The sequence below is a fragment of the Tamandua tetradactyla genome, chromosome X (assembly GCF_023851605.1).
Source record: "Tamandua tetradactyla isolate mTamTet1 chromosome X, mTamTet1.pri, whole genome shotgun sequence".
NCBI lineage: Eukaryota > Metazoa > Chordata > Mammalia > Pilosa > Myrmecophagidae > Tamandua > Tamandua tetradactyla.
In genome coordinates this window covers 16,192,026-16,199,406 of record NC_135353.1, presented here as the reverse complement: position 1 = coordinate 16,199,406, position 7,381 = coordinate 16,192,026, and the positions used below count along the sequence as shown (strand labels likewise).

Genomic DNA, 7,381 nt, shown 5'->3' with positions numbered 1-7,381 from the left:
AACCAGTTGTGGTTACCAGTTATCACAATTAAGCAATGCATATTAACTAGTAGTAACCAGTAATTATACTATTAAGTATTTGTGACTTCTAGCTATATCACAAATTAGTTTCTGTTATTATAGCTAACTAGTTCAGTTACTGGTTATGACTAATAAGTAGTTTCTGTTACTGGACATTACTACTACCTAACATGGTTACCAGTTACAGATACGAAATAGCTGTGGTTACAACTAGTTGTGGGCACTAATTAGTCATAGTTACTAGTTGTGTCAAGTGGCTGCTACTATTTGTAATTATTTGTGATAACATGTGTTATTGACTAATTTCAATTGTTGCTTATTGCTAATTATAGTTAAAGCTAAATACAGTTCCTAAATGTAGCTGACTCTGGGTTATCTATTTATAGATACTTTAGTTATAAGTAGTTAAAGGCATAGTAATTTATAGGCAGTTTATTTGTAGTTATAAAATGTTAGAATGTTAGAGTTATGTTTATTTGACCTGTAATGTAATCTACTCACAGACTTATCTTCAGGCCTTCCAAAGTTTTTGTGACACAGATTAACTAGGAAACATATTTTTGTACTATTTTATTCCTTTACATTGATTTGACTCACTGTTACTTACAGTGATCCTAAGGTGCATCTCAACATAACTCCATGGATATAAGCTCCTGGTGGTTTCCTTGTGTGCCTGCACCCTACCTCTTATGCTCAGACACCAGGAAGTACCTGACAAGTGAAAGGCTAACCACTTTTGTAATATTTAATCCTAGAAAGTGCTCCCTACCTAGAATACCCAGCTCATTTCCAATTCTAAGGAGAAGTGAGCTGGAAACCTTACATGGAAACCTGATTAGATTATTTCCAATATCCCTGATCCAACCCTGCCTGAACCCCAGGTCCAGTGCTCTCTCCATTTGTCATTCAAATTCTGAGGAGCCTTCAGCCTCACCTGGATTGCAAGGTAGGCATGCAGGGAGGGAGAACACATCTTGTGCCTCTCTTTCAAGGTGCTATTCATTCACCAAGTCCAAATCAAATCTTTACCTCCTCCAAGAAGCCCTCCCAGAGGCTTAAGGTTAGGCTTCATCTTTCTTTCTACCGCAATGTTTTGTGGTTAGGCCATGTATAGCACTAAAAGCATTCTAGCTAGTATCAGCATTAACATCTGTTACTGTTTCCCTCCGTGTACTTAAAGTTCCTGGAGAATGGAACAGCCTGCCTTATTTATTTCTCCATGCACTAGAGCACAGAAGAGGTTCCAAGTGCAGGCACGTGTTCTACTTGTGAATCAGTCATGACATTACTAATAACAGAATATAAAAGCTTAAGATGTCTTATTTTGTTTTGATATATATATAGTTGTGTGTGTATGTGTATCTCTGTTTATACATATATAGACATATATATATGCATGTATTCAATGTCACCTTTAGTTGTATTCTGATATGTCTTCATTCTTTCATTCCTTCATTTAGCAAATACTTCTCAAGCACCTGCTTTGAACCAGGCACAATTCTAAATGTGTGGAATATATTCGTCAAGGCAATCAACAAGGACCCTACTTTCATCAGACTTGTTAATGGTGGGCACAGATAATGAACTACAGACATAACAAACAACCTAATTATAGCATACGTTAGAAAATGAGATGTACTATATAAAAAAGAAAACACAGAGCAGGGTAGGAGGAAATAGGTGCGGCTTGAGGTGAGGGGCAGGTTACAATTTAAAAAGGATGACCAATGCCAGCCTCGATATCAGGGTGCCGTTTGACTTGAAAAGCTTGGTGAGGGGCAGCCAGATGGATACATAGGGAGAGAGCTTTCTAGGATAAGAAAGTCAGTGGAAAGGCTGTAATTTAGAAACAAGCCTGGCATGATCCAGGGACAGCAAGGAGGCCAGTGTGTATGAAGTGGAGTGAAGTCACTGCATCAAGCTTCCCTTCCCAATGCCCCCAATGCCCCTGGCACACCAACACACTGCTTCTTCCTGTATCCCTCCTCAGATCCTTCCGTTTCCGGTCCCAGCATACTCCATCACTTCCTCATCACAGAACCAGGGCAACTAACTATGTCTCTCTTTTTTTTTTTTTTTTTTTGGCTTTTAAAAAGGAGAATTTAATAAATTGCTAGTTTGCAGTTCTAAGGCCAAGAAAATGTCCGATTAAAACAAGTCCATAGAAATATTCAATCAAAGACATCCAGAGAAGGATACCTTGGTTCAAGAAGGCCGATGAAGTTCAGGGTTTCCTTCTCAAGTGAGAAGGCACATGGCGAACACAGTCAGGGTTCCTCTCTCATCTGGAAGGGCACATGGAAAACACGGGGTCATCTGCTAGCTTTCTCTCCTGGCTTCCTGTTTCATGAAGTTCCCCGGGAAGCATGTTCCTTCTTCATCTCCAAAGGTCGCTGGTGGTGGGCTCTCATGGCTATGTTGTTCTGCTCTGCTTTCTCTGAATCTCTCATTCTCCAAAATGTTCCCTCTTTTACAAGACTCCAGAAACTAATCAAGACCAACCCGAATGGGTGGAGACATGTCTTCATCTAATCCAGTTTAACAATTACTCTTGATTAAATCACATCATCCAGGGAGATGATCTGATTGCAGTTTCAAACATACAGTATTGAATAGGGATTATTCTACCTTTATGAAATGGGATTTTGATTAAAACATGGCTTTTCTAGGGGGCATACATCCTTACAAACCAGCACAGGGGGAGACCATTCAATGCATGACATCCTTCAAAATGTCACTCATTGTCATGACTACTTCAAAATCAAGGTCATCAGACACACACTGGGTCTTTCTGATTAATGCACTCATGAAGCACACCTATTATTACAACATCAATTTTTACGGTAATACTGATAACTTTTTCTGTACCATTGGTTTCCTTTGTAACCTTGTGCATTTCATTTTCTGCCTTTAGAAGTGTTACTCTGCGAAGGGATCAATAGCCCTAAAAAGGTGTGAAACCCGAAAAATGTTCAGAAGGAGCAACAGGAAGAGAGGAGAAAAACGGGGGAAGGAAGGTACCCTGAAAACTCCCTGAAGAAAGTTGTTGATCTTCTTCCAGGACTAGCTGGAAAAACCCCAACACTATCCCTACTGGTTTAGCTGGAATAAACATACGGTACCAACAGGGAACAAAATGCAATGAGCTGGAATCATCTTTACAGATATCAAGAATGCTGTGTGTCCAGGTGACAACTCTTGTAGCTGCTGAGAAGAAATTTTTCTCGAAGGAAGGATTTGGTTCTTTCCTCAATTAATAAACCACAGTGATACTTGAGCCTAACTTCTTGGGGAAGGAGACACTTTAGTTCTCAAGTGAAAGAATAAACACTTAAAAAAAATTTTAATATGAAAAGTTTAGAAATATATATATATGTTTTTTGGCAAAAATAGAAAAGGCAGCCCTCCCAGCCCCCATCCCCCCAGTCCTGAGTGCAGCGGGGACTCCTGGCACAGCACCTGAGAAGGGCGGGGATGTGAGGTTGAGTTCTGTAGCAGCTTCTGAGGATGATCTCAGTCCAGGGGTAAGTTCAAGTCCACAAGGGAGATGGCCAGGAGGCCTTACTTCTCGTTGATGACTTCAGCCTCCTCCTCCAGCAAGGCCACCAGCCTCCGCAGCAGGGCTTCTTTCTCTGTGAGTGGGGGACCCTGTAACTCTGGGCTAGGTGGGGATTTAAGTTGCTCTTGGACCAGCTGTTCCAACCGCTGGGCCACCAGGGCATAGAAGTCTGGAGTAGCCTGGCCAGGCCCTGAACTGTAGCAGGGGCAGAGGGGCAGGGCGCAAGGCCGAGGGGAGTCAGGGGGAACGTCTCCTCACCCTAGGGGGCAGGGAAGGCATCAGCTAAGGAGGCTCAGGAAGTCTGCTGGCTGCTCCTGGGTGGGACTCCTGGGTGCAGTAACGGGGGACCCAGACACCTCGCCCTGCTTAAGGAAGGCAGTTAGGACCCTCAGTGTGTTATCCCGGAACCCCAACTCCTCTGAGCCTGCCATAGGGGCACCTGTGAGATGGGAAGCCAGGCAATGGAATGCAGGGTCCACATGGAAGAGGAGGCTTGGCACCTGGTCCCCCACCCCGCCTCCGCCGCCTCCCGCGCTGCAACTTCGGCAAACTTTCCCTAACTATGTCTCTTGAGACAGCTTTTTTGTTTTGTTTTGTTTTGTTTCACTTTGAAAGTCTTTTATCATAACACACCTTAATAAACTCTGTAAAGACAGAGCCTCAAAAAATTGGTTAAGAACTCATTGTTGTTTCTCTCCACGGAAATCTTTAGTAAAAGGCAAAAGATTTACACGATTTGAAGAGAGACCAGAGTATGAGACAGTTTTTGCCTCAACTCAGTAGGACTCAGCAGTCCTTCATTCTGCTGTACGGGTACGGTTGTTCTCCTGTGCACAAAGCCATCCAGCACTGCTCCATGGCTACTTAACTGGCCACGGCAAGGGCAAGAGGGCCTTGCCTTGATTCCAAAAGAATCAGTAGCCTTATAGGACAGCTGCGGAGGTGCTCATAGTTCCTGGAGGTGCAGGGGAGATGAAGGCACAGAGCTTTGGGAACTCCGGGAATGCAGCCCTTGGTTGAGACACAAAAGCTAACAAGATCAATAGTAGCTCACAGGCACTGAGTATCCACTGGCTGGGCCTGCCAGACACTTCTCAGACCCGTGAGCCCATCTGACCTCTCTGACAGACAAGGGGCAAAGGACCAAATGAACTTTCTCAAGCACATGTAGCTTGTGAGTCTTGGAGCCAAGATTTACCTTGGACTTTTGGATCTACGCTCTTAACTGCTGTGTTGTGCTCACTCAAACTCCAAGCCATCTCTTTGGTAAAATGAGGCAAATGAGCTATACATTCTCTGGGCTCCATTGACTTCTAAAGGCTCATGAATCTTGGAAAGATAAAGTCTAAAGGAAGACTCAGTCTACCACTATTTTCCACCTTGCTTTCTAATGACTCAGAGAACTTAAGTAATCTGTCCAGGGTCATTCCACTTGCAGAGGTGAAATTTGACTCCAAGCCTCAGTGACTATTTTCATATTCTCTACCACTATAATGTTTTCCTGCCATAAATATCTGAATGCCCATCAAACAATCAAGTAATCACATGCTTATGAGGTTACACAACTAGTCAATACATACACACACACACACAAAGAAACATTGAGTGTGTGTCCTATACACACAACTGAGTTTGCAATAGCCACTTTAATGTAGAAATATTCACCATCTTGCCTCTAGAAATATTCATCATCTTGCCTAAGCAGAAAAATAAGTAGACTTCAGGAAACTAAAAAATAAAAAAGAAAGAAAGAAAGGAGCCCTGATGCATGAAATAAAAGTCACAGTTGGTGCTTTGGTTGCTAGATATGACTTAACTTTCCTCCAGAAACTCTACCACTGGAAAAAAGGGAAATATCGTGATACCTTCTACAGAAACTCTCATCTGATGTGGTGAGTGCTTTGATTATTGGAAGGAAAAACCCCAGGAAAATCATTGCACACTAATGTATCTTGAACTGGAGCCAGCCACAAGAGGGATGGGACACTAACTTATGGGAGTGGATCGATATCAACAGAAATTCTGGTCTCATTAGTATTTCACCAGAATCTATCAGATTAAAAAATATGTGAAGTCTCCTTTGACTACACTTCCAGAGAACTTTACTTCTCTTTCTTTTAAGGCCTTTATCACTGCCATTTATGCATGTCTGCTATATAATAAGCACTCACTAAAAGTCTGTTGAAAGGAGAAATGCACGAAGAATGTGAGAATGCATACATTTTGGGAAATAGAAGGAAACATTTATCTTTAAACTAAAAAAGGTAAAACAGGCAAGAAAGTGAGTGACAAAGTAGAAGGGATTTAGGAATGATGAATGCCCTCAAAATTTAATAGAAACAAATATATCTCCTTTGAAAAACACCTCCTAACATGAACTATTTTCTGCCTATTCAGTCAAGGATTATCTCATGTTTGGTCTTAGGGTAGAAGAGGCAATTAATCAAATATTTTGGTCAAATTCATTTTACAAGTCTCATTGCATCCCATATAGAGATAATTTGCCCAAGGTCATACAGTTAGCAAGCAGCAGCCTTTGGAGGGTGGCCCTTCTGTGATTTCCAAGCCTAAACTTTCCACTATACTCTGTGAGTAAAAAAAAAACATGATATATATATGCAAACATATGAGAAGAAGTACATCTTGTTGCCTGAAGAGGTTAGGACAATCTCCCAAGGAGAAGATATCTATTGAGTTATTAAAGGGACATTTTTCAAGAGGACAGGACAGGAAGAAGAATTTAAACTAGAAGGAATAGCATGTGTAAATGTAGGGAGAAATGAGAGTCTGGAGTGCCCATTCAAGGATCTGCAGTTACCTGGTATGGTTGAAGTTCATGTTGACCGTTTGAACTATGGGGATGAAGAGGTTGGCAGAGGCTAGAATATGAAGGGCCTTATGTGCCAGGTAGGGAGTTTGATTGTCCTAGACAATGGGGGACCTACCGAGGAATTCGGATCAGGGAAGAGAAAAGTTTAGGTTTTCCATTTTGGAGATACTTGGCTTCAGTGTAGGGAATGAAAGGAGAGGAGTAACACAACCTAGAAAGCTATTGGAACAACCCAGACAAGAGCAGAAGCAATGGTAGTAATGGAAGTAATGGAGAGAAATGAATAGGATAGAGATCTGGAAAATACCAATACAATTAACAAGATCTTGTAACTGAATTTGGAGATGAGATGGAGGGGACTGGAGGAATTGAGGGGAAAAATTATTAAACTCATTTGGCTCTCTTGCCAAATGGTGGCATTATTTGTCAAAAGAGAGAAGATATGAGCAGAAGTATGTCCAGGGGTGGTGGACATTTGATTTTGATAGCAGAAAGAATGGAAACAGACTGAGGATCTGACTTGGGTTTGGACCCTGTGCCAGTTTGATTAGGTTTTGATCAGATTATCTCCATGGAGATGTGACATACCTAATTGTGAGTATTAACTTGATTAGATGGAGAGGTGACTCTACCCGTTCCAGGTGGGTCTTGATTAGTCTACTGGAATCCTTTAAAAGAGGAAACATTTCGGAGAAAGTTCGAGAATGATGATAACCATGAAGCAGAGAGCTCAGGCAACCAAAGACCTTTGGAGATGAAAAAGGAATACACCTAGTAGAGTTTCATGAATTAAGAGGCCTGGAGGAAGCTAGAAGATGCCACCATGTTCACCATGTGCCTTTCCATTTGACAAAGAAACCCTGAACATCATCGACCTTCATGATCCAAGGTATCATTCCCTGGATGCCATGGTTTGGACATTTCTATAGCTTGCTAAAATTTGGACAAATTCAAAGCTTTACAAATGTAAA

General features: G+C 41.8%; 1 non-coding gene and 1 pseudogene across 1 annotated transcript; both read right to left on the bottom strand.

The window, feature by feature from the left end:
- Window positions 1-3,534: 3,534 nt before the first annotated feature.
- On the bottom strand, window positions 3,535-4,011 carry LOC143671390 (bcl-2-like protein 12 pseudogene; annotated as a pseudogene).
- A 209-nt stretch (window positions 4,012-4,220) lies between these two features.
- LOC143672403 (U5 spliceosomal RNA) lies at window positions 4,221-4,336 on the bottom strand. The gene has a single exon (XR_013169852.1). It is a non-coding gene; the product is annotated as a U5 spliceosomal RNA (small nuclear RNA).
- Window positions 4,337-7,381: the final 3,045 nt, after the last annotated feature.